This window comes from Scyliorhinus canicula, chromosome 12, assembly GCF_902713615.1.
Source record: "Scyliorhinus canicula chromosome 12, sScyCan1.1, whole genome shotgun sequence".
In the NCBI taxonomy this organism is placed as follows: Eukaryota; Metazoa; Chordata; class Chondrichthyes; order Carcharhiniformes; family Scyliorhinidae; genus Scyliorhinus; species Scyliorhinus canicula.
The window spans coordinates 154,609,983-154,636,133 of NC_052157.1; the positions used below are offsets into that span (position 1 = coordinate 154,609,983).

Genomic DNA, 26,151 nt, shown 5'->3' on the forward strand with positions numbered 1-26,151 from the left:
GGGGGAATGTGCAAACTCCACATGGCCAGCGACCCGGGAGCCAGGATCGAACCCGGGTCCTCGGTGCCGCAAGGCAGCAGTGATAACCACTGCGCCACTGTGCTGCCCCCTTTTTGCAGCTTTTCCAATGCCTCCTTTGTTTTTTTTTAAAGAAATTACTGCTCAATTTGGGGGAATTGGGGAATTAGAAATACCACCCACCCACCCCCGGGTAATCCCTCCACCCCACAGACCGACTCCAAAACCACCACGACCCCCCAAAAAAACATTGTTGACTAACCCTCAGCAAACTCCACCCTCCCCCCACCAAAAAATAAATAAATACAACAAAAAAATCAAAGTGCGAAATTCAGGTGAAGCTGGTGAGATCAGTGGAGAGCAAAACCCTGTTTTCTGGGCTTCGCCCTGCTTCTGTATGTGTGTCTGTGATTAATTACTTCTTAGAATATAAGCAGGAACAGTATAATAAAAGAGCAGTAAAGATCAGCTCATACCCTTTAAAAACGCAATCCACCATTTTAATTAATCCACCAAGTGACATCCACAAACACTCGTGATTACTGACATGGATTAGTGCATCCAGTTCGCCTGATTAGACAACAGATTTCCGAAGAATTACACACAGCTGCAACAGCTGTTAAGAAGACAGGAACGTATTTAGGACTGATGATAACACACCTAATCCACTCGTAATACTGTTCCAAGATTCACATTTGAAAGCACCTTCCCTTTCACTCCCTTCAAACAGAGAATCCTGATCCCCAGCATAATTTCCATCCATTTTGGAACAATCACTTGACAATCTCGCTCCGCATTTCCCAGGATCTAACTTGCACTGATTGATTGCTGCATGAAAAGCTATTAACAGACTCAAGCCCTGTTTTCAGGCCAACTTTTAGTACGACGCTTTGAGTGGAAAGATATAAATGCAAATCATTGCACAGCACACTAGACATGCCAAGCTGGACTCCTCAGAGTCTTCCTGAGGAACACAGGGGAAACGAGTGGGCCATTCAGCTGCTCGAAGTTGTTACGCCACTCCATCAGATTATGGCTGATCTTGAATCTCAATTCCATCTGTCCACCTCGGTGCCGCAACCCTACAACCCCTAAAATGCCAACCCAATATGCTTCTCTGCCTAGTTCCTGGAGGTCTTCTTTCTCCATGATCTAATCTCACTCACATAGCCACAAGAATGGAAAGCAGGTAACTCACTACTTCCCCAACACAAACCCTGTCCCCCCCGCCACGCCGGATGGATTTAATGGTGCCTTGACCTTAGGCTGTACAACTTTAATAATTCACCCTTCCTCCATCATCCTCCCTTAACCACAGCAACAAGAGAATCATCCACCCCTTTGGCGCACCTCTGAACTCCCACACTGTGATTGGGGACTGGCTCCAATCTGCAGTACTGACTTTGAAAACAATTTCATGGCTCTTGTTGAGCTGATTGGGTGAGTACGGTCTGGTAAGTATTTACTACTTTAGGGGCAGCACGATGGCGCAGCGGGTTAGCCCTGCAGCCTCACGGCGCCGAGGTCCCAGGTTCGATCCCGGCTCTGGGTCACTGTCCGTGTGGAGTTTTCACATTCTCCCCGTGTCTGCGTGGGTTTCACCTCCACAACCCAAAAGATGCGCGGCTAGGTGGATTGGCCACGTTAAATTGCCCCTTAATTGGAAAAAATAAATTGGGTACTGTAAATTTATTTTTAAAAATTAAAAAAGTATTTACTACTTTCATCGCTTATCATAGAATTTATCATAGAATTTACAGTGCAGAAGGAGGCCGTTAGGCCCATCGAGTCTGCACCGACTCTTGGAAAGAGCACCCTACCCAAGGTCAACACCTCCACCCTATCCCCATAACCCAGTAACCCCACCCAACACAAAGGGCAATAATTTTGGACACTAAGGGCAATTTAGCATGGCCAATCCACCTAACCTGCACATCATTGGACTGTGGGAGGAAACCGGAGCACCCGGAGGAAACCCACACAGACACGGGGAGGATGTGCAGACTCCGCACAGACAGTGACCCAAGCCGGAATCGAACCTGGGTCCCTGGTGCTGTGAAGCAGTTGTGCTATCTATAATGCTACCGTGCATTAAAGTCTTATTTTGTGGTTCATTGCTTGAAAGTGCTATATTCTGAAACAATGAGGAGCAAGGTAAAAAGTGCCCGAGAGTAATTGATATTATTTGATATTGAGTATCTTCCAAAAGGTTTAATGTAATTTAAAGGGGTAAGTCATGGCAGGAGAGCGCAAAGCCGTGGTCTGCACTTCCTGTTCTATGTGGGACACCGCAAACATTTCCAATGCCTGGGGCCAGCATGTGTGCAAGAAGTGTCTCCAGCTTCAGATCCTGGATGCCCGGGTTTCGGAGCTGTTGTGGGGGATGGGGAAACTGTGGAGCATCCGCGAGGTGGAGAGTATCGTGGGTAGCACCTACAGAAAGATAGTCACACCACAAGCAGGTAAGGATTGGGTGAGGCAGAGCAAGAGGGCTAGCTGGCAGTGCAGGAGCTCCTGTGGCTTTTCCTTGCAAAACAGATATCGCTTTGGATACTGGATAAAAGCAAATTACTGCAGATGCTGGAATCTGAAACCAAAAGAGAAAATGCTGGAAAATCTCAGCAGGTCTGGCGGCATACGTAAGGAGAGAAAATAGATGGCAGCACGATGGTGCAGCGGGTTAGCCCTGCTGCCTCACGGCGCCGAGTTCCCAGGTTCGATCCCGGCTCTGGGTCACTGTCTGTGTAGAGTTTGCACGTTCTCCCCGTGTTTGCGTGGGTTTCGCCCCCACAATCCAAAGATGTGCAGGGTAGGTGGATTGGCCACGCTAAATTGCCCCTGAATTGGAAAAAATGAATTGGATATTCTAAATTTTAAAAAAACTTGCTCATTGTTCGCAAAGAGTTTTGGGGAAAAAAAAGGAGAGAAAATAGCTAACATCCCGAGCAAGATGAGCTTTGACAAGGGCCAAAATCTTATTAGCTTTGCAGGGAATCCCCACAATCCAATCCCCACAATCCAATCCCCACAAAGCAATGCTAATCACTGTGCTACCATGCCGCCGTCTAACCAATGTGCTGCCAAACATGGGGTTATATTCTCAGAAAAAGGGGTCTGCCATTTAGGACTGAGTTGAGGAGAAGTTTCTTTACTCAGAGTGCCATGACTCCTTGGAATTTTCTACTCCAGGGAGCTGCAGATGTTCAATCATTAAGTGGGCCCCAGACCAAGATTGTATCACCTTTGATGGGCGGCACAATGGTTAGCACTGATGCTTCACAGCTCCCGTGACCCAGGTTCCATTCCTGGCTTTGGTCACTGTCTGTGCGGCGTCTGCACGTTCTCCCCGTGTCTGCGTGGGTTTCCTCCGGGAGCTCCGGTTTCCTCCCACAGTCCAAGGATGTGCAGGTTAGGTGGATTGGCCGTGCTAAATTGCCCTTAGTGTCCAAAAAACGGTCGGTGGGGTTACTGGGTTACAGGGACAGGGTGGAGGCGTGGGCTTAAGTAGGGTGCTCTTTTAGAGGGCCAGTGCAGACTCAATGGGCCGAATGGCCGCCTTCTGCACTGTAAATTCTATGATCTATGATTGATCCGGTTGAAAGGCAAAGTAGGTTCGAAGAGTATGGTAGCTGATTCCAGCTCTTATTTCCTAAGTAATCTTTTGTTCACTGACCCGTTTGTTTGTGATATTGGCTACTCTCATCATGAAAAGATCTTTGACCCCGTCTTCAGCACTTTGTTGTTGACTGAAAAATCTCTCCTTGACGGCAAAGTTTGCTCTTGCTGAATGTCATCTATCTGCTGAAGTGAACTGGGAATGAGCAAATTGTACTGGGTTCCAAAGTAAGTGAAAGTAAAAAAAAACAAATCATTCATCATGGGAGGTGAAACCAAATCCTAATCGTACATGAGTATGTTTCTAAAAGATAGGGCAGCTTTCACCTCCTCGCATTCAAATAATGCCATGGGATCTTTTACACTCATCACTGGCTTTCAGTTTAACATCTTGTCAAAGAGACAAAGCCTCTGAGAGTTTCTCAGCTCTGCACAAAGTGGCAGCCTATTTCATGCATCCAAATCTTTTGAGGAAAGCTTGTACCCATGATATTCGGGCTCAGAGGTGAGAGTGCTATCACTGACGCAAAGGTGACACAGGATATCACTTCTGGCGTAATAGCTTGTGAGTGTTCTACGCTACCAGTAGGCAGTGGAACTATCAAAACAAGAACGTTGATGCTGATTTTGATGGTAATGCTGATGACGTTGATGATGATATTGGTGGTGAAGGTGATGATGTTGACAGTGATGTTGACGGTGATGTTGATGTTGTTGTTGGTGATGTTAATCATGGTGATGATAACGATGGTAATGATAGTGATGATGACGATGATAATGATAGTGATGGTGATGACGATGGTGATAATGATTTTGATGATGATGGTGATGATGTTGACAATGGTGATGATGGCGATGGTGATGATGATGAAGGTGATGATGATGATGATGGCAATGGTGATGATGGCAATGGTGATGATGACAGTGATGTTGACGGTGATGTTGACGGTCGTGATGACGGTGATGTTGATGGTGACGGAGATGATGACGGTGATGGCGATGGTGATGATGACGATGATGTTGACGGTGATGATGACGGTGATGTTGACAGTGATGATGACGGTGATGATGACAGTGATGTTGACAGTGATGATGACGGTGATGATGACAGTGATGTTGACAGTGATGATGACGGTGATGTTGACGGTGATGTTGACAGTGATGGTGACAGTGATGATGACGGTGATGATGACGGTGATGATGACGGTGATGATTACAGTGATGTTGACAGTGATGATGGCGGTGATGATGACGGTGATGTTGACGGTGATGTTGACAGTGATGTTAATGGTGATGTAGATGTTGATGTTGACGGTGATGATGGCGGTGATGATGACGGTGATGTTGACGGTGATGTTGACGGTGATGTTGACAGTGATGATGACGGTGATGTTGACGGTGATGTTGACGGTGATGTTGACAGTGATGATGACGGTGATGATGACGATGATGATGACGGTGATTTTGACAGTGACGGTGATGTTGACGGTGATGATGACGGTGATGATGACAGTGATGTTTACAGTGATGATGACGGTGATGATGACAGTGATGTTGACGGTGATGATGACGGTGATGATGACGGTGATTTTGACAGTGACGGTGAAGTTGACGGTGATGTTGACAGTGATGGTGACAGTGATGGTGACAGTGATGATGATGGTGATGTTGACGGTGATGATGACGGTGATGATGACAGTGATGTTGACAGTGATGATGGCGGTGATGATGACGGTGATGATGACGGTGATGTTGACGGTGATGTTGACAGTGATGTTGACGGTGATGATGACGGTGATGATGACAGTGATGTTGACAGTGATGATGACGGTGATGTTGACGGTGATGTTGACGGTGATGTTGACAGTGATGATGACGGTGATGATGACGGTGATTTTGACAGTGACGGTGAAGTTGACGGTGATGTTGACAGTGATGGTGACAGTGATGATGACGGTGATGATGACGGTGATGATGACGGTGATTTTGACAGTGACGGTGATGATGACAGTGATGTTGACAGTGATGATGACGGTGATGATGACGGTGATGATGACGGTGATTTTGACAGTGACGGTGATGATGACAGTGATGTTGACAGTGATGATGACGGTGATGTTGACGGTGATGTTGACAGTGATGGTGACGGTGATGATGACAGTGATGTTGACAGTGATGATGGCGGTGATGATGACGGTGATGATGACGGTGATGTTGACGGTGATGTTGACAGTGATGTTGACGGTGATGATGACGGTGATGATGACAGTGATGTTGACAGTGATGATGACGGTGATGTTGACGGTGATGTTGACGGTGATGTTGACAGTGATGATGACGGTGATGTTGACGGTGATGTTGACGGTGATGTTGACAGTGATGATGACGGTGATGATGACGATGATGATGACGGTGATTTTGACAGTGACGGTGATGTTGACGGTGATGATGACGGTGATGATGACAGTGATGTTTACAGTGATGATGACGGTGATGATGACAGTGATGTTGACGGTGATGATGACGGTGATGATGACGGTGATTTTGACAGTGACGGTGAAGTTGACGGTGATGTTGACAGTGATGGTGACAGTGATGGTGACAGTGATGATGATGGTGATGTTGACGGTGATGATGACGGTGATGATGACAGTGATGTTGACAGTGATGATGGCGGTGATGATGACGGTGATGATGACGGTGATGTTGACGGTGATGTTGACAGTGATGTTGACGGTGATGATGACGGTGATGATGACAGTGATGTTGACAGTGATGATGACGGTGATGTTGACGGTGATGTTGACGGTGATGTTGACAGTGATGATGACGGTGATGATGACGGTGATTTTGACAGTGACGGTGAAGTTGACGGTGATGTTGACAGTGATGGTGACAGTGATGATGACGGTGATGATGACGGTGATTTTGACAGTGACGGTGATGATGACGGTGATGATGACAGTGATGTTGACGGTGATGATGACGGTGATGATGACGGTGATTTTGACAGTGACGGTGATGTTGACGGTGATGATGACGGTGATGATGACGGTGATGATGACAGTGATGTTGACGGTGATGATGATGATGATGATGATGGTGATGTTGACGGTGATGATGACAGTGATGTTGACAGTGATGTTGACAGTGATGTTGACGGTGATGATGATGGTGATGATGACGGTGATGATGACGGTGATGTTGATGGTGATGTTGACAGTGATGTTGACAGTGATGATGACGGTGATGTTGATGGTGATGTTGACAGTGATGTTGACGGTGATAATGACAGTGATGTTAATGGTGATGTAGATGTTGATGTTGACGGTGATGATGGCGGTGATGCTGACAGTGATGTTGACGGTGATGGTGACGGTGATGTTGATGGTGATGTTGACGGTGATCATGACGGTGATGATGATGGTGATAATAACAGTGATGACGATGGTGATGTGATGGTGATGTTAATGGTGATGTTGACTGCGATGGTGATGTTGACGGTGATGATGACGTTGAAGATGACAGTGATGTTGATGTTGACGGTGATGATGACGGTGATGATGACGGTGATGATGGCGGTGATGTTGATGGTGATGTTGAAAGTGATATTGACGGTGATGTTAACGGTGATGATGACGGTGATGGTGATGTTTGCTACGGGACTTGCCCCCCCCCCCCCCCCCTCCTCTCCCAGGTTAGGGAGGGTAAAACGCCAGCCAGGCTTCCCACTCTGACTGTTCAACAAAGAGTGTGCGCGGCCAATAGGCTCCAACACCATTGGCCTCAGTGATTGGTGTTTTGGGTATGTCCACCCCCTCCTCCACCCCCCCCCCCAACCCACCCACCCCCTCCCCAAACCACCCCCCCAACCCACCCACCCCCTCCCCAAACCACCCACCCCCTCCCCAGACCACCCCCCCAACCCACCCACCCCCTCCCCAAACCACCCCCCCAACCCACCCACCCCCTCCCCAAACCACCCACCCCCTCCCCAAACCCCCCCCCCAACCCACCCACCCCCTCCCCAAACCACCCACCCCCTCCCCAAACCACCCCCCCAACCCACCCACCCCCTCCCCAAACCACCCACCCCCTCCCCAAACCACCCCCCCAACCCACCCACCCCCTCCCCAAACCACCCACCCCCTCCCCAAACCACCCCCCCAACCCACCCACCCCCTCCCCAAACCACCCCCCCAACCCACCCACCCCCTCCCCAAACCACCCCCTCCCCAAACCACCCCCCCAACCCACCCACCCCCTCCCCAAACCACCCCCCCAACCCACCCACCCCCTCCCCAAACCACCCCCCAACCCACCCACCCCCTCCCCATACCACCCACCCCCTCCCCAAACCACCCCCCCAACCCACCCACCCCCTCCCCAAACCACCCACCCCCTCCCCAAACCACCCCCCCAACCCACCCCCCAACCCACCCACCCCCTCCCCAAACCACCCACCCCCCCCCCAAACCCCCCCCCCAACACACCCACCCCCTCCCCAAACCACCCCCCCCCCCACCCCATCCACCCCCACAAACCCCCTTGACAAATTTCAACTCAAAATGTCTGCAGAAAAATGTATCTGGAGGGCTGCCGTTATAACGTTGTGGCTTGAAAGTAGCGATTCGAGAAGCCGACCTGAGCAAAGGTCACAGACATCTGACCGCACGAGGGTGAGTGAACCACTGCTTCCAATTCCAACATCCTTATTAATCTCAGCACGCAGATCATTTTCAAACACTCACCAATGCACTCAGCGTATAAACGCACAGACTGGGAATACTTCAGCTGCAAGAGAGATCAATGTGCTTTATCATTGTATGTTTTTAATTATAAATTGAATTTTACACAAGCCCTCTGCATAGATGTAGAAACTCACAGATGTTTTTTCATGTTATCTGTTGCACGTTTCAAATGGTGGTACTTTGTCGAGAAGCAATCATTCTGCCAGCCCCAGCCAAATCTACATCAGTCATGAAATGAAGGGCATATCACCAGTGTACACTTTGAAGTTTATCAATAACCCTTGGGAGCTCAATTGTGGATCATGAATAAAACTAAAATCTATTATTTATTTGACATTTTGCATGAGAAAGCTGTTAGCCCTTCATGTTGACTCTAGGCTGTATATCAAAACTGACATCCCAGTTTCAATCTCCTGACTAGCCCATTCCAGCCTAGGCTAGGCCAGACCCACGTCAGCACAGGACAGACTGGACCAGCCAACCCCAGCTCAGCCCATTCCAGCCTAGACTAGGCCAGACCCACGTCAGCACGGGACAGACTGGACCAGCCGACCCCAGCTCAGCCCATTCCAGCCTAGACTAGGCCAGACCCACGTCAGCACGGGACAAACTGGACCAGCCGATCCCAGCTCAGCCCATTCCAGCCTAGACTAGGCCAGACCCACGTCAGCACGGGACAGACTGGACCAGCCGATCCCAGCTCAGCCCGGTCCAGTCTGGACTAGGCCAGACCCACGTCAGCACGGGACAGACTGGACCAGCCGACCCCAGCTCAGCCCAGTCCAGTCTGCACTAGGCCAGACCCACGTCAGCACGGGACAGACTGGACCAGCCGACCCCAGCTCAGCCCAGTCCAGCCTAGACTAGGCCAGACCCACGTCAGCACGGGACAGACTGGACCAGCCGACCCCAGCTCAGCCCATTCCAACCTAGACTAGGCCAGACCCACGTCAGCACAGGACAGACTGGACCAGCCGACCCCAGCTCAGCCCGGTCCAGCCTGGACTAGGCCAGACCCGCATCAGCACGGGACAGACTGGACCAGCCGACCCCAGCTCAGCCCGGTCCAGCCTGGACTTGGCTGGTCCAGCTGAATACAGAACAGGCTAGACTAGCTCACCTCCAGCTTAACCCGGAACAGGCTAGACTGGCCCAGTCCAGCTCAGGGCAGAACAGGCTAGACTAGGGTTTTTCAAATTGCGGGTCGTGCTGTTCCCAAGGTGGTTGTGATCGTGAGGGAAGCGCCCAGCGGCCGCTACCATCTTTTAAATGGAAGGAAATGAGGCTGATGCAGTCTTCTGGCCAGAGGTGGCAGCAGAGAGCAGGTCACGCTCACTGCAAGCACACTTGACGTCAAGCGTCCTGCATGTACGTGCTTTTGGCATCAAATCACAGAGCAGTGTTGCTTCCATTTTCCAGCTGCTGGAAAGAAGACTGTGAAGATAAATGGTTTACTAAAAAGGAAGCGATAGCCAGAGATTCAAATAGGCAGTGTACCTACTGGACAGGATCTCACAACAAAATCTCCTGGAGAGAGCTGCACAGGAGAGTCCAGGGTACGACAGAGCAATGCTAGTGTTAGCTCTGTACAGAGCTCCAGGGCCTCTGGTCAGCAAGTTACAAAGAGGAAACTTAACTTGGGAACAAAGCAGTATAAAGATGATTTCTGGAGGTATGGTTTTTGCCAATTGTACTCATGCAAATAAGGATGCTAAGCCCATCTAAGCCCATTTGCAGGGAAGTACCGGCAAATGAGATAAGTTTCAGATTTTAAAAGGGAAGTGGTGGGTGAAAAATTCCTTTTGAGGTTGAGATCCCAGAGTCGGTTATTAATTTACAGCTGACTCCAAATTGAAAGACTTTGCTGCTGTACCTGACCTGTGATGCCACATTAGAAACACACCAAAAACCCATGAGGTTGTCAGCATTCTGGAGTACATTTCCCAGGAGTATCCAGTGCTGAATAGTCTCGTTGCTATTGCCCTTCACACGACCTGCATGTGCGAGGTTGGATTTTCCGTTCTCGCAAAGATGAAGACGGCACTAAGTAACTGGCTGAAGTCTGCACCTGATTGGGCATCGCCCACTCCTCCAGTGAACCTGATTCATGTGAGATCGTGAGGACCAAGCTGGCTCCCCTTTCGCATTAAAAGTAGCTGAACATGGCACGGGTCGCAAAGTTGGCTGGCTTGGGTCGCGAAGGTCGGCCAGCGTGAGTCGCGAAGGTCAACCAGTTGGCAATAGTGGGTCCCGGGAAAAATGTTTGTAAAAATGCTGGGCTGGACTAGCCGAGTCCAATGCAGCTCAGACCAGGCTAGGCTAACCAAGTCCAACTGAACCCAGACTAGACTAGCCCAATTCAGGTCAACCCAAACCACTGAGACTAGCCTGGTCCAGCTCAGCACAGATGAGATTAGACTATGCCAGCCCAGCTCAGGCTAAGCTAAACTAGGCCAGCTCAGTTCAGTCCAGACCAATCTATACTTACCCTAGTCTCGCTCTGTATGGACCAGGCTAGACTAGCTAAGCCCAGGTCAACTCAGCCCAGACCGGTTCTTTGGGGGAGAGGACAGGCGTGGGAGGTGTTCGGGAGGCCTGGCGAACCACACCCACATGTTCTGGGCGTGTCCGGCATTGGAGGGGTTCTGGAAGGGGGTGGCGGGGACTTTGTCCAAGGTGGTCGGCTCCAGGGTGGAACCGGGCTGGGGGCTCGCGATCTTTGGGGTAGCATCGGAGCCGGGAGTGAAGGAGGCGAGAGAGGCCGGTACACTGGCCTTTGCGTCTCTAGTAGCCCGGCGTAGGATTCTCTTACAGTGGAGGGACGCGAAGCCCCCGAGCCCAGAGGCCTGGATCAATGACATGGCCGGGTTCATCAGGCTGGAGAAGGTTAAGTTTGCCCTGAGGGGGTCGGTACAAGGGTTCTTCCGGTGGTGGCAGCCCTTTCACAATTTTCTGGCAGAGGGTTAGAGGGTGGTCAATCTCAGCAGCAACCGCGGGGGGGGGGGGGGGGGGGGGGGGGGGGGGGGGGGTAGGGGGTCAGGGGTCTGTTAAGGGGGTTTGTTTTTACCACTGTTTGTTTGCTACTTTCTTCTTTTTTGTATTGTTATTAATTTATTGCTTTGTATTGGGGGGGGGGGGGGGTTCTTCTTTCTGTTTATTTCTACACCTTGTTTATTTTATTGTTGGGAGAAAGTTTGTTATTGAAAAATTTGAATAAAAATTATTTTTTTAAAAAGCTCAGCCCAGACCAACCGAGACCTAGACTAGCCCAGTTCAGCTCATTCCAAATTAACCTAAACTAACCCCGTCCAGTTCAACCCAGTGCTGCTCTCACCCAAGATGGAAACGTACGGGTCTCACTAAGGCAGGCTCACAGGTAGAACCAGGAGGAAAGTTGCAAAAGAGGCGGTCTGGTCAACAGGGCAATGTAATCCTGCCAGGGCAGCACGGTGGCACAGTGGGTTAGCTCTGCAGCCTCACGGCACCGAGGTCCCAGGTTCAATCCCGACTTTGGGTCACTGTCTGTGTGGAGTTTGCACATTCTTCCCTGTGTTTGTGTGGGTTTCACCCCCACAAACCCCACGCTAAATTGCCCCTTGATTGGAAAAATGAATTGGGTACTCTTAAAAGAATTTTTTTTTTTAATGTCGTCCTGCTTCTTGTCAAGTGTTTGCCACCCCACCTCCAGCCCCACACTCAGACCAAAGCCTGACAAGTGGCTGGAGGCAGCTTGACTTTGGTTGGCTGGCGGGGGGGGGAGAAGTATTGTGGTGGGAGGGGAAATGGAGGGGGAGCCACGAGGCACCTCTTGCTGTAGTTATAGTGTAGCTGCAGGACATCCTGTGGAGACACTTCCTGTGTAACAGCTCTCGCAGCCCTCCCACGGCCTCTTGCGGGGGTGGGGGGGGGGGGGTGCTGCGTCCTTACTCTGATTGGGCCTGCAGCGTCAGGAACCCGCCCACCATCCTTAAGGTGTTTGTAGGGCAGCACGGTAGCATTGTGGATATCACAATTGCTTCACAGCTCCAGGGTCCCAGGTTCGATTCCGGCTTGGGTCACTGTCTGTGCGGAGTCTGCACATCCTCCCCGTGTGTGTGTGGGTTTCCTCCGGGAGCTCTGGTTTACTCCCACAGTCCAAAAGATGTGCAGGTTAGGTGGATTGGCCATGATAAATTGCCCTTAGTGTCCAAAATTGCCCTGAGTGTTGGGTGGGGTTACTGGGTTATGGGGATAGGGTGGAGGTGTTGACCTTGGGTAGGGTGCTCTTTCCAAGAGCCGGTGCAGACTCGATGGGCCGAATGGCCTCCTTCTGCACTGTAAATTCTATGATAATCTATGGTATGTGTGGTGGTCGGTTTCAATTCCAACTGTGATTCTATTGTGATTAGAGGGGGCTAAGGCGTGAAGATTAAATAAACCAACGATAGTTGCCTTGCAACTGGAGGTTTGTCAGGTAGAGACGTTTCTAAATTTTAGTTTAGCTAGTTTATTTCAGTTGGAGATAGGTAGTGAGAGAGAAGACAGCTCTCGTAGCTCAAAAATTGGTTTTAGAGGGACTGAATGGGCCGGACAAACGGGCCCGCGTGTTCGCGCACCTGGAGGGGCTAAGGCGGATGTGGCCATGCTTCAGGAGACGCACCTGAAGGTGGCGGATCAGGTTCGATTGAGGAAGGGATGGGTAGGCAAGGTGTTTCATTCGGGGCTGGATGCAAAAAATCGGGGGGGGTGGCGATCCTGGTGGGGAAGAGGGTTTCGTTCGAGGCGTCAAATGTGGTGGCAGACAGTGGCGGGAAGTATGTGATGGTAAGCGGCAAGCTGCAAGGGGAGCGGGTGGTGCTGGTCAATGTATACGCCCCGAATTGGGACGATGCAGGTTTCATGCGGCGCATGTTGGCCCGGATTCCAGACATGGAGGTGGGAGGCCTGATAATGGGGGGGGATTTCAACACGGTGCTGGATCCGCCACTGGATCGATCCAGTTCCAGGTCGGGTAGGAGGGTGTTGAGGGGGTTTATGGACCAGATGGGAGGGGTGGACCCATGGAGGTTTGCGAGGCCAAGGGCCAGGGAATTTTCATACTTCTCCCATGTGCATAAGGCTTACTCCCGGATTGATTTTTTCGTTTTGAGTAGGGTGCTGATTGCGAGGGTGGAAGATGCTGAATATTCGGCGATAGCCATTTCTGACCACGACCGCACTGGGTGGACCTCGAGCTGGGGGAGGAGAGGGACCAGCGCCCGTTGTGGCGCTTGGAGGTGGGGCTGCTGGCGGACGAGGAGGTGGGCGGGCGGGTCCGAGGATGTATCAAGAGGTATCTGGAGGCCAACGACAATGGGGAGGTCTGAGTGGGGACGGTCTGGGAGGCGCTGAAGGTGGTGGTTCGGGGGGATTTGATCTCCATTCGGGCGTACCGGGAGAGAAGGGAGCGGAGAGAGAGGGAGAGATTGGTGGGGGGTGGTGGTGAGGGTGGACAGGAGATATGCGGAGGCCCCGGAGGAGGGATTGTTGCGGGAGCGGCGCAGCCTTCAGGCTGAGTTTTGACTTGTTGACCACCAGAAAAGCGGAGGCTCAGTGGAGAAAGGCTCAGGGTGCGGTGTACGAGTATGGGGAGAGGCGAACAGGATGCTGGCACACCAGCTCTGTAAGCGGGATGCGGCCAGGGAGATTGGTGGAGATAAGGATCGGGGAGGAAATGTGGTACGAAGGGGGGTAGACATCAATGGGGTCTTCAGGGACTTCTACGAGATACTGTATCGGTCCGAACCCCCGGTGGAGGAGGGTCAGGTGGAGGGACTGGGGGCGCCAGTTGAGCTGGAGGAGCTGGTTAAAGGGATAGGGAACATGCAGTCGGGGAAGGCGCCGGGGCCAGATGGGTTCCCGGTAGAAGGGGAGGCGGAGATAGTGGTGGCACTGGACGCGGAGAAGGCCTTTGATAGGGTTGAGTGGGGGTACTTGTGGGAGGTGCTGGAAAGGTTCGGGTTTGGGAAGGGTTTGTCAGTTTGGTGAGGCTGTTATATGAGGCCCCGATGGCGAGCGTGGCCACGAATAGGAGGAGGTCGGAGTATTTTTGGTTACACCAAGGGACGAGGCAGGGGTGTCCCTTGTCCCCCCTACTTTTTGCGCTGGCAATTGAACCCCTGGCTATGGCGCTGAGGGAGTCCAGGAACCGGAGGGGGCTGGTCCGGGGTGGGGAGGAACACCGAATGTCGCTCTATGCAGATGACCTATTGTTGTATGTGGCGGACCCGGTGGGGGGAATGCCGGAGGTGATGAGGATTCTCCGGGAATTTGGGGACATTTCAGGGTACAAGCTCAACTTTTGGAAGAGCAAGCTGTTTGTGGTACAGCCGGGGGACCAGGAGGGGGCGATTGGTAGGCTCCCATTGAAAAGGGCGGAGAGGAGCTTTAGGTACTTGGGGGTGCAGATGGCTGGGAGTTGGGGGGGCCTGCATAAGCTTAACCTTACAAGGCTGGTGGAGCAAATGGAGGAGGAGTTTAAGAGGTGGGACATGTTGCCGCTGTCTCTGGCAGGTAGGGTGCAGTTAGTCAAGATGACGGTGCTCCCGAGGTTTTTGTTCCTGTTTCAGTGCCTCCCCATCCTTATCCCGAAGGCCTTTTTCAGACGGGTTAACAGGAGCATTACGGGGTTTGTGTGGGCACATGGGACCCCGAGGGTGAGGAGGGTGTTCTTGGAGCGGAGCAGGGATAGGGGGGGGTGCTGGCACTGCCCAACCTCTGTGGGTACTATTGGGCTGCCAATGCAGCGATGGTGCGTAAGTGGGTGATGGAGGGGGAGGGGGCAGCATGGAAGAGGATGGAGATGGCGTCCTGTGTGGGCACGAGCCTGGAGGCGCTGGTAACGGCGCCGCTGCCATTCCCTCCAACGAGGTATACCACGAGCCCGGTGGTGGTGGCTACCCTCAAAATCTGGGGGCAATGGAGGAGGCACAGGGGGGAGGTGGGGGCCTCGATGGGATCCCCGATACGGGGGAACCACCGGTTTGTTCCGGGGAGAATTGATGGCGGGTTCCTGAGTTGGCACAGGACAGGTATCAGGAGGTTGGGAGACCTGTTTATAGACGGCAAATTTGCGAGCCTGGGTGTACTGGAGAGGAAGTTCGGGCTCCCCCGGGGAACGCCTTTCGGTACATGAAGGTGAGGGCGTTTGTCAGGCGGCAGGTGGCGGGGTTCCCTCTGCTGCCGCCGCGTGGGGTCCAGGACAGGGTGCTCTCGAGGGTGTGGGGTGGGGAGGGGAGGATCTCGGCAATGTACCAAGTGATGCAGGAGATGACGAGGCCTCGGTTGAGGAGTTGAAGGGTAAATGGGAGGAGGAGCTGGGTGAGGAGATTGAGGAGGGGACGTGGGCGGACGCCCTGGGAAGGGTGAACTCCTCCTCTTCTTGTGCGAGGCTTGGCCTCATACAGTTTAAGGTGCTGCATAGGGCTCACATGACCGGGACAAGGATGAGCCGGTTCTTTGAGAGAGAGGACAGGTGTATTAGGTGCTCTGGGAGCCCAGCAAATCATGCCCATATGTTCTGGGCATGTCCAGTTGTTTTGTTGTTTTGTACTAAAGGGACGGGCATAGTTGTTCTGTGCCAATGTCGGGCATTCATTAATTTCCTCTTCTGTGTATATGCGGGTGGGGGGTTTCTGTCCTGTCTATTGAAGGGACGGGCAGATGTTTTGGAGGAATGATGGCTGTTAGTTTATCTCTTCCGCTGTGCATGCGCGGGGAGGGGGGGGGGGGGGGGGGGGACTGTTCTTTCTGTTCTTTGTAACTTTTTTTTTCTGTTTTTTTGTTGTTGATATTATGCAAAAATTTGAATAAAAATTATTTTATTTTTTTTAATTTAAAAATTGGTTTTAGAAGGTTAAAGAGGGAACGACTCACAGCCTTGCTAGAAGAAAAGCCATACTACGGAGTCATTGTTAAGAAAACAGATGATGGAAACCTAAAGTCCAGCTGATTAAGGAAACTAGAGAAATTAAGAGAAGGTTTGAAGACGTTTGGAGCTAATGGAACGGATGAAACTGGGAACCAGAGCATATTAATGTTCAGTAAAGTCACAGAGAGTTGAAAAGGATTGTGCAGAGCCAGAAAGCTATCTGCGGTAGTGCAGTGGTTTGTGAGACATTATTACAGATGGCGAGATATTATTTGAAACAATTGTGGAAGTCGGTGGCTGGGCCTTGAAGTTTGTGTAAAACGTTTTAAGGAAAACTGAAGGAAAGCATAATTTAAAAGAAGATTTGAAGATGTGACTTTTGAAAACGGAGTTTGAAATCACTCAGATTGAAGTCGGAGACAAGGTGGCTCACGGCATAGGGATTTTGAGGAGAAATCCACAGACATTCATTCGGGTTCAGAGAGGAGCGTGTCTTACCACAGTCATCCTGTGAACTTAGAAGGGACTGTGTGTGTTAACGAGACCATTGTTGCTTAAGATGTACTTTTTGATCCGTGTTAATCTTTAAATCTGTCATTTTTAAGCTGGTGGGGGGGGGGGAGGTAAAGAAGTATTATATAATAATCCAACTTTTCGGGATGAATTCTCCGTATCCCAAGGCCGGAGGGAATCGCAGGGAATCGATTGGCAGGGAATGGCACAAAATCAAAAAATCGAGGTTTGCGCCCAGCGCGGACTGGGACAGGAGCGAGGAGTGATGTGGTGCCACGTCTGTGGATTCCGAATTCAGGATTGGGGTGCCTGGCTCAGACAGCCATTGCTGCAGTCTGTCTTTTCAATGCCCCATTTTGGTGCTACCTACAGCCCCTGGCTGTCCACTCTGCTGAGAGCTGCCTTTGAATTCTCAGGGAGCCTCTGGTCATCTGGGAGCCCACCCAGGCCGCCCCTCTGGACACCCCCTGTACCCCAGCTGTATCAACAAGGGCGAAGCTCAATCAGGGGCCCACCAGGTGTTGGCTCTCCTCGGGAGCGCTGCCCCATTGCAGAGGGAGCAGGGGATCAGCAGAGCTCAGCCCAGGTAGAGGACATCTGTACCACAGCCTTTGGAGCCCTGCCTGGTTCTGCACCCCTCTCTGGGCAGAGGCCTCACCAGTAACCCCCCCACCCACCCGGATCTCCAGCTGTCTTCTGCTGGCGAGGCTGGCAGGGCTGACTGCCTCTCCCACCGCCTCCCAGGCAGGGCAGTGTTCAGGAGGGCAGGCTTGGCTCTGCGACCCACTTGGGTAGGAGGGTGTCCCTCCCAGGGACCCTCCTGGGTCCCAGGTTCGAATCCCGGCCCTGAGTCACTGTCTGTGTGGAGTTTGCACCTTCTCCCCGTGTCTGCGTGGGTTTCACCCCCACAACCCAAAGATGTGCAGGGTAGGTGGATTGACCATGCTAAATTGCCCCTTAATTGGAAAAAAAAATTATTGGGTACTCTAAATTTTTTTAAAAACAGCTCCAGCTGCTGGGCTCTTTAACGCTAACCCTGGCTCCAGCGGTGAGATCGGCCACTGGACCGGGAATTGCTCTGAATTCGGGCCGGCAGAGCGCTGGTCCGTTAGCATGTCCTGACTTGCTTTCCCAATAGTGTCCCCAATGGGAACGCGATCCACACGCAAACCAGTCCCGGTGGCAATACTTTCCCAGCGGAGAATCCTGCCCTCCATGCTTAACAAATGTTTTTCTCTTGTTGTGAAAACTAATTAGCAGTCCTGTGACAGTTCCGCCACGTTTTATACAAATAAAGCATTAGTCACGGTCTTTTGAGCCACGGCTCCATTCTGGGATCTTCCCATCCAGTTATAACATCAACCGGGGTCACAGCACTTAGATTCTGGAGCTATTCACGATCCACAGTTGTCTGCCAAGGGTTATCGATAAGCTTCAAAGTGTTCACTGCTGGCACATCATTAGTTCCAGGGCTGATATAGATTTGGGTCGGAGCTGGGAGACTGATTATTTTTCTGAACAAAGTCACCACCATTTGAAAAACACAACAGATAACATGAGAAAACATCTGTGAGCTTCCGCATTTACACAGAGCCATTGTGTAAAATTATTTCTATTTTAATTAAAAACAAAGATAAAAGACGCTGATCTCTTCTGCAACTGAAGCATTTCCCAGTGCGGTGTGTTTGCATTGTGGATGTCGGTGAGTGTTTGTTTGAAATCTGATCCGTATGCTGAAATTAAAAACAAGCTGGATCCGGGTTTATCAAGTTCACCTTCTCCTATCCTGGCGAGTCAATGATAGTGGAGTTTGGCAGTGCAGAACTTAAATATTGCTGAAAGGGAGACGTGTTGCTGAAGCTTTTGATCATGCACCTATCAGGTCAAATTTCAAACGATCTCAACAATTTATGCGACAGGAGATAAGGGGTGCTGATTGACATCTCTTTAAATCTTCTCTCAACCTCTACTTCTCGGAGTACAACAACCCTACTTTCTCCAATCTATTCACATATCATGGAATTTACAGTGCAGAAGGAGCCCATTCGGCCCATCGAGTCTGCACCGACCCTTGAAAAGAGCACCCCACAACTCCACCCTATCCCCATAACCCAGTAACCCCACCTAACCTTTTTGCACACTGAGGGGCAATTTAGCATGGCCAATCCACCTAACCTGCACACCTTCGGACTGTGGGAGGAAACCGGAGCACCCGGAGGAAACCCACGCAGGCAGGGGGGAGAACGTGCTGACTCCGCGCAGACAGTGACCCAAGCCAGGAATCGACCCTGGAGCTGTGAAGCAAATGCGCTAACCACTGTGCTACCGTGCTGCACACAACTGAAGTTCCTCATCCCTGGGACCATTCTTGTGAATCTTTTCTCTGCTCTCTAATGTCTTCACATCTTTCCTAAAGTGTGTCACCCAGAACTGGAAGCAATCTTCCCATTGAGGCCAACCGGTGTTCTTTACAAATTTAACATAACTCCTTTGTTTTTACATTCAATGTCTCCCGATTACCAGTATAACTGCAAATATTCACATGGCTTCTCACACCCCAAGTATTTAACCTTGGCCACAGCCAGCATTCCTTCCCTAAACCCTTTAATTCCACCCACAACACCAATATAGGACCATGATAGCCTGTGGACTACTTTACTCTGCGTCGCAACAGGGTTAGGTCATTCATCCCCTTTAAGCCTGTTCTTCCATTACATTTTCACATCCTTGCTCCACACTTGATACCCCAAGCTAATAAAAATACCTACCCATCTTTTAGTATGAGGGTCTAGCACATAAAGGGCTAATGTGGGCCCAAGAACAGTACCGCCCACACAGTGATGTAAGGGAACACATGACCTGGACCTTGGGATCAATGTAGAGTTGGACAGAGCTGTGCGTAGAAGCAAGCATGGAGACAGCTTTGAGCTTGGACCTTTACTGTACCTATGTATTTCTACTTGTTGATTAATACTTACTGTTGAGCTGCCAAAAACTATAAATACCTTAATAAGACCTACCAAACAATTTAAAATAATGTACAACATGTGGCAGCGAATGGACTAACTCAAATCCTTGAGAGACGACAGTAGAAAATTAAAATCCTGAAAAACTGAAGGAACAATAAAAGAAGTACCCTGACCTGAAGAAAAGCTCAAAAACATAGAACATACAGTGCAGAAGGAGGCTATTCTGCCCATTGAGTCTGCACCGACCTACTTAAACCCTCACTTCCACCCTATCCCCGTAACCCAATAACTCCTCCTAACCTTTTTTGGACACTGAGGGGCAATTTATCATGGCCAATCCATCTAACCTGCACGTCTTTGGACTGTGGGAGGAAACCGGAGCACCCAGAGGAAACCCACACAGACACGGGGAGAACGTGCAGACTCTGCACAGACAGTGGCCCAGCGGGCAATCAAACCTGGGATCCTGGCGCTGTGAAGCCACAGTGCTAGCCACTTGTGCTACCGTGCTGCCCACAGAAGTAAAGACACAGAAGGAATCAACAGAGCAAAGCTCCAGAGAAAGGCTCGGAAGCTGAAGGCAGAAATTGAATTCCTCACTGCAGCAGAAGACTCCATTGCATCCAATGAAATTTCACTTTCATTAATCAGAGGGTCAGAGCTAAAAAAACAATGGTCAGAATCCACTGCTCACCTTGGACTTATCCAAGGCCCAGAACCGTCGCAAAATTGGGAACTTTGGAGAAAAATATTCCCTAGATACATGAATGCTTTCAGGTCTGGAAAGAAAGAGACAAGTTGAACAAGTTAACACACTTGCAGTCTTATCGCATCCATCTGGTGCACAATTAAACAACTCATTGGAGGAGGAGGCTCCACAAATACTTTGAAGGCTATGGGCCCTAACAGTATTCCGGCAATAGTACTGAAGACTTGTGCTCCAGAACTTGCCGCACTCCTAGTCAAGCTGTTCCAGTACAGCTACAACACTGGGGTCTACCCGGCAATGTGGAAAATGGCCCAGGTGTGTCCTGTACACAAGAAACAGGACAAATCCAACCGGCCAATTACCTCCTCATCAGTCGCCTCTCGATCATTAGTGAAGTGACGGAAAGGATCATCAACAGCGTTATCAAGTTCATCAGCAATAACCTGCTCATGGACGATCAGTTTGGGTTCCGCCAGAGTCACTTAGCTCCTGACCTCATTACAGCCTTGGTTCAAACAAGGACAAAAGAGCTGAATGCCAGAGGTGAGGTGAGAGTTACTGCCCTAGATATCAAGGCAGCATTTGACCGAGTGTGGCATCAAGGAGCCCTAGCAAAACTGGAGTCAATGCGAATCAGGTTGGAGTCATATCCGACACAAAGGGAGATGGTTGTGGTGGTTGGAGGTCAATCATCTCAGCTCCAGGACATCACTGCAGGAGTTTCTCAGGCTAGTGTCCTCGGCTCAACCATCTTTAGCTGCTTCATCAATGACCTTCCTTCCATCATAAAGTCAGAAGTGGGGATATTGGCTGATGACTGCACAATGTTCAGCACATTCGCGACTCCTCAGATAATGAAGCAGTCCATGTCCAAATGCAGCAAGTCCTGGACAATACCCAGGCTTGGGGCTGACAAGTGGCAAATTACATTTGTGCCACACAAGCGCTAGGCAATGACCATCTCCAACAAGAGAGGAACTAACCATCGACCCTTGATATTCAATGGCATTACCATCGCTGAATCACCCACAATCAACATCCTGGGCGTTACCATTCATCAGTGACTGATCTGGACTAGTCACATTAATACTGTGGCTACCAGAGCAGGTCAAAGGCTAGGAATCCTATGGTGAGTAACTCAACTCCTGACACCCCAAAGACTGTCCACCAGTGAAGTAGGCTTACACTGCAATGAAGTTACTGTGAAAAGCCCCGAGTCGCCACACTCCGGCACTTGTTCGGGTACACAGAGGGAGAATTCAGAATGTCCAATTCACCTAACAAGCACATCTTTCCGGACTTGTGGTAGGAAGCCTGAGCACCCGGAGGAAACCCACGCAGACACGGGGGGGAACATGCAGACTCCATACAGAGTGCCCCAAGCGGGAATCGAACCTGGGACCCTGCCGCTGTGAAGCAACAGTGCTAACCACTGCGCTACCATGCCACCCTCAGTAGTGAAGCCCCACTCTTTACTGTTTAATTGTTGGCAGCTGCCTCTATGGTATTGACACTCTTATAGTACAGGCACACCGTTCAGGCATTAATGTTTGCAGGACATCCGGTCTACTAATCATCCTCTCTCAAAGGGAACCTGTGCCTTCGAGGAAGCACTTGAGAGTTCAGGAGCGTGAAGTGCTCTCACAACAAACAAGGCTAATTCCTCATTTGAAATAGCCTTCAGCTGTGAAGCTCGAGGCTGCTCACAGTCAAAGGGAGTGAAATTGACTTTTAGGAGAGAAGCCACAGCAGGGGTGTGTCCTGGGAGACCCTGGTAGTTCAGACAGGCAGCAGCTGTGGTTGCCCCTGTTATGGATCCCCAAAATATTTAAAGATGGCTTGAAAGGGCGATGCAGTGGCACAGTGGTTAGCATTGCTGCCTGCGGCGCTGAGGACCCGGGTTCGAATCCCAGCTCTGGGTCACTGCTCCATGTGGAGTTCGCACATTCTTCCTGTGTCATAGAACATAGCAAAATACAGCACAGAACAGGCCCTTCGGCCCACGATGCTGTGTCGAACCTTTGTCCTAGATTATCATAGAATTTACAGTGCAGAAGGAGGCCACTCAGCCTATCGAGTCTGCACCGGCTCTTGGAAAGAGCACCCGAGGTCAACACCTCCACCCTATCCCCATAACCCCACCCAACACGAAGGGCAATTTTGGACACTAAGGGCAAATTATCATGGCCAATCCACCTAACCTGCACATCTTTGGACTGTGGGAGGAAACCGGAGCTCCCGGAGGAAACCCATGCACACAGGGGGAGTATGTGCAGACTCCGCACAGACAGTGACCCAAGCCGGAATCGAACCTGGGATCCTGGAGCGAGAAGCAATTGTGCTATCCACAACGCTGCCCTTAAGAACAAATTAATTTACACTCCATTATTCTACCATAATCCATGTACCTATCCAATAGCCGCTTGAAGGTCCCTAATGTTTCCGACTCAACTACTTCCACAGGCAGTGCATTCCATGCCCCCACTTCTCTCTGGGTAAAGAACCTACCTCTGACATCCCCCCTATATCTTCCACCATTCACCTTAAATTTATGTCCCCTTGTAATGGTTTGTTCCATCCAGGGAAAAAGTCTCTGACTGTCTACTCTATCTATTCCCCATGATCATCTTATAAACCTCTATCAAGTCGCCCCTCATCCTTCTCCGTTCTAATGAGAAAAGGCCTAGCATCCTCAACCTTTCCTCGTAAGACCTACTCTCCATTCCAGGCAACATCCTGGTAAATCTCCTTTGCACCTTTTCCAAAGTTTCCACATCCTTCCTAAAATGAGGTGACCAGAACTGCACACAGTACTCCAAATGTGGCTGTACCAAGGTTTTGTACAGCTGCATCATCACCTCACGGCTCTTAAATTCAATCCCTCTGCTAATGAATGCTAGCACACCATAGGCCTTCTTCACAGCCCTATCCACTTGAGTGGCAACTTTCAAAGATCTATGAACATAGACCTTAAGATCTCTCTGCTCCTCCACATTGCCAAGAACCCTACCGTTAACCCTGTATTCCGCATTCATGTTTGTCCTTCCAAAATGGACAACCTCACACTTGTCAGGGTTCAACTCCATCTGCCACTTCTCAGCCCAGCTCTGCATCCTATCTATGTCTCTTTGCAGCCGATAACAGCCCTCCTCACTATCCACAACTCCACCAATCTTCATATCATCTGCAAATTTACTGATCCACCCTTCAACTCCCTCATCCAAGTCATTATTGAAAATCACAAACAGCAGAGGACCCAGAACTGATCCCTGCGGTACGCCACTGATAACTGGGCTCTATTACATTTCACCCCCACAACCCAAAGATGTGCAGGTTAGATGGATTGGCCACACTAAATTGCCCCTTAATTGGAAAAAAATAATAATTGGGTACTCTAAATTTATTTCAAAAAAGATGGCTTGAAGACCTCACAGATGCAAAGCCCCTCACCGTTCCCCATCCCCCCTCTGGCCCATTGCGACCCCTGACCCCTATCTCCCTGAAGCCAGAGCCCATCCCACGAGCACTGGGGCAGCAGCTCTGGTGTCCTTGATGTACATGCCGGCAAATGGAAATGGCTACTCACCCCCTGATTTCCGCTCAGTATCCATTGCGCCAGCTCCCCATTTTTGTAGGAGAGTACTAAACGACACCCGTGTGGCTTCTCGCTGGGGAGTCAGGTGACTCCTGGGAGGCCGCTGCATTTGACTTCAATCTCGCAGAGGTTGAAATGAATGCAAATGTCATTTTTCATCGAGATCCAGATCTCACCATCGGCAAAGGGCCGGGCGAATGGCAAAATGTTTTGAGCCTAATGTGAATCTCGATTTGGGCTTCTCCTGCGATTCACTAAGTAATAGGTAAGCAATTCAGCCTCTCGAGCCTGCACCACCATTCAACGCGATCATGGCTAATCTTATCAAAGACTCAACTCCACCATCCTGCCCGTTCTCCATAACCCTTTAACCCATTCCTCATTAAAAATCTATCCAACTCCTCCTTAAATTTACTCACTGTCCCATCCCCCACCGCACCCTGGGGTAGCGAATTCCACAGATTCAGGACCCATTGCTTAGTTGAACTTCAGGTAACAAAATCTTTGAAAGGGCTAAATTTAATAAACATGTCCAGCAGCTCAGAGAACCTGTTGAATCTTTCATTAATCAGCTGTACAGAATAGCTGAAGGCTGTGACTATGTTGACCTGAAATCTCAGGTAATCAGGGATGGAAGAGTTGCAGGAGAGGTGGACGATGCACTTTCGGACAGGCTTCAAGCAGAGGAGGACCTAACCCTTGAGAAAACCATCCGGATTGTCAGGCAATGCGAAATCCATTTGCAGCACAGATCCATATTCAGTGGAGAAAGCCAACTGTGCGACAAAGTGAACCCCAATCTCCAATTAGTGAAACAGCCCAGACACGGGGACATTCCAGGTCAGGGGGAGCAACACTCTACTTACCAGTAGGGTGACCATGCCAACGCTGTGGAACAAAGTGCCCCCACAGGTGTGATCGATCTCCATCAACTTCAGGCCAATGCTTTCACTGTAACCGAGTAGGAGATTTTGGGAGGCTTTGCAAATGAGCCTGACTAAACTCTTGGAGAGCATTCTATTTTCAAAGTTGGATGCCAACAATGGCTTTTGGCAACTTCCCCTTGATGATGGGTCCAGGCTGCTGACCACATTCATTCCCCCCCTTCTGTCATGATAAGGAGATACTATGAACTTGGGTCCAGAAATGGGGTCCAAGGTGTAGCAGGCAATATAGAGGTTAAAAGACTGAAAGAGTTAGAGGGATACCACCAAAAGCCTGAGTTTCTTTGTCCCATTCAGACTTAACCTTGTTGGTGGGAATATGCAGAATGCGTTCAGCCAGGATGATCCACTCGAGACCCATTGTCGTTCGGGACAGCCGTGTTTGACCATCCATCAGCCTATCTCAGAATCTGATTACTTATTTATCCGTCAATGCAAGGTTAGTTGCATAAATATGGCACAGCTCTGTCCCTTTATATAAATGGTAGTGGCAAGTCAGCCGGGATAACGAGAATAGATTCAAGTCTGACCACCTCAGGGGAGAATCTTTGTTTGAGGAGCTGGGCTGAGTTTAGAGAGAGAGAGAGATAGAGAGAGAGAGACAGTCAATGCTGTTTTGGGCAGTCACAAGAGAAGGCTGTGGAAATCGAGCAGAGTCATGAAATTTGCCACCGAGGCAGACTTTGAAAAAAGACTCTGAAATGTTTCTAACAGAAGAAAAGTGTTTTGTAAATGCAAGTATTGCCTTTGCCTGTTTGTGTAAGTGGAACGAGAGCTATATGTTCTGTTACAGTGTTGTACAGTGGGAACTTGTGTGTTAAGGTTAAGAAACTACATGTAATCCGCTAGTGCTCGAGCATGTAGTCAAAGTTCAAATATTGTTTTCTTTTTCTTTTTCTTGCAATAAAGTTTGTTTATAAAATAACCAAGCCCTGGTTCTTATATTATCACACCTGGATCTTTCTGCACTGCATTAAAATGTCAAAAAACATTACATGTCTTGTTCAGTATCTTAGCCTTTGTTGAAGGCTGGCCAGGTGGCCGTAACACTTCAGCGGATCCAACTTTAACTGCCAGCCATTTGGAATCACCTCTGCACCAAATATATTTCAAAGTTTCAAAGTACCATGTCAGCCGTTGTGTGAGACA

The 26,151-nt window shown here is 50.1% G+C and overlaps 1 pseudogene; it reads right to left on the reverse strand.

Annotated features, from left to right (window-relative positions):
* Positions 1-4,393: 4,393 nt before the first annotated feature.
* LOC119974348 lies at positions 4,394-25,155 on the reverse strand (annotated as a pseudogene).
* Between the last annotated feature and the right edge of the window lie 996 nt (positions 25,156-26,151).